The sequence below is a fragment of the Poecilia latipinna genome, unplaced genomic scaffold (assembly GCF_001443285.1).
Source record: "Poecilia latipinna isolate Pla-1442-1.1 unplaced genomic scaffold, P_latipinna-1.0 Scaffold913, whole genome shotgun sequence".
NCBI lineage: Eukaryota > Metazoa > Chordata > Actinopteri > Cyprinodontiformes > Poeciliidae > Poecilia > Poecilia latipinna.
In genome coordinates this window covers 149,099-151,269 of record NW_015113529.1, presented here as the reverse complement: position 1 = coordinate 151,269, position 2,171 = coordinate 149,099, and positions in this window count along the sequence as shown.

Here is a 2,171-nt window from a genome sequence, read left to right as displayed (position 1 = left end):
GGACCAGGACCAGGACCAGGACCAGGATCAGGACCAGGACCAGATCTGGACCAGGACCAGATCTGGACCAGGACCAGGACCAGGACCAGGATCAGGACCAGGACCAGATCTGGACCAGGACCAGATCTGGACCAGGACCAGGACCAGGATCAGATCTGGACCAGGACCAGATCTGGACCAGGACCAGATCTGGACCAGGACCAGGACCAGGACCAGGATCAGGACCAGGACCAGATCTGGACCAGGACCAGATCTGGACCAGGACCAGGATCAGAACCAGAACCAGGATCAGGATCAGAACCAGATCTGGACCAGGACCAGGACCAGAACCAGGACCAGGACCAGGATCAGATCTGGACCAGGACCAGAACCAGAACCAGGATCAGGATCAGGATCAGAACCAGATCTGGACCAGGACCAGAACCAGAACCAGGATCAGTATCAGAACCAGATCTGGACCAGGACCAGAACCAGAACCAGGATCAGGATCAGAACCAGATCTGGACCAGGACCAGGACCAGAACCAGAACCAGGATCAGTATCAGAACCAGATCTGGACCAGGACCAAACCCAGACACTACGAATCGTTCTCAGCTTAGAATCGCAGCAAACGATTCAATCAGCTTCATGTTTTCTCTCGTTCTTTTCTAATTGTTAAAATCTAATAAAATAACCAAACATGTTAATTTGTGTCAGTTTGTTGTCGGGTAATGAAAATAATCTTGACTGTTTCCTCCTTGTTCTAAGTTTGTAAACCTGCATTTTATCCACAATAAACTTCCACCCTAAATTTATTTCAGATTATCTGACGGCGCAAAACCAATTTAAACAATTCAGATTCTCAGAAATTAAAGTCAAATTTGGACAAAAAGTTAATATTTTTCTTCTTCTAAAGGCTTTAATCACCCACTGACCCCACAGAAACACTGGTTTTACTTGGATTAGGACAGTCGGGTTGCGTTGGGCCTCATTAACGGATCAGACGGCAGGAACCAGGAAGCAGAAACGTTCCGACGTCTTGGTTTGATTCATGCGAGGGAAACTGTCTCAGTCTTCATGTCCTGACAAAGAGCTGCAGGCGGATCCACTCTGAACCTCCCGCCTCCTCCCCTGTCTGAGGTCAAAGGTCAACCTACAGTTTTAACACAAAGATCCACATTCTGCTGGAAGAAATTCAACCCAGAGTTAAGTTCAGATAAAACCAGAGTAACTAGTTACATTTACTGGAGCAACTTCCTGGAAAAAAAACCTTTCCAGTATTTTAAGACACATTTTACTTTTACTTCAGTAATTTTTCATTTAGTACTGCTACTCCTGTAAACTTGGTTTTTGAGATTAATCTTAAAATTTCTAGAAAAAACTTGAACATTTCTGGTTGTTTTTGTTTTTTTTTTTCCTGGAAAATTTCTGAAATTAATGTAAAAATGTCTGAGTTTAAGCAGAAATGTACTCCTTTCTCTCTGGCCCTTCTGCGCCGTGGAGACTTTATGTCAGTAAAAGTCTGTTGGCTCTGGAGCTTCTCTGGGACCTTCCCCCGGATAAACCAGCGCTGGGCTCCTCTAACTGCCCCTCGTTGCCCCAGCAGCGCAGTAACTGCCCCTCGTTGCCCCAGCAGCGCAGTAACTGCCAGGCTGCCATGATTTCTGCTGCTGAATGATGACGGAACTAAACACACATTTCACAGCGGCGCACATTCACGGACAGGCGGGCAACAGATGAGAGGAGGAAGGAAGGCTGCTGAACGAAACAAAGGAAGGAGGAGAGCAGGAGCTGCAGATGAATAATGGACAGAGTGTTTACTGCCGGAGTTACTCTCCGTTTGGAGCATTTAATCAATAAGGCTGTTTCTGTGTCCGAGCTCTGCCAGGGTTGGATTCATTAGCTTATCAAGATGATGAACATCTACAAACTGACCGTCTGTGGTTCACCTGCGGAGCAGGAGACGGTCCTTCCTGTCAGCAACCCTTTAGGAAAGAGGCTTTAAGGAGCTGCTGCTTGTTCCGGTACAGTCGCATTTAAAAGCATTAAGTCGGGTTAATTAGCCTTTCATAAGAAAAACACGCCATATTTTCACAATGTTACTAACTCATTTATAAATTACACAATTTCATGCTAAATATTTATGTGGTAAACTAAACATTTAGCACCAATGTTCAAAAGACCCTTATATA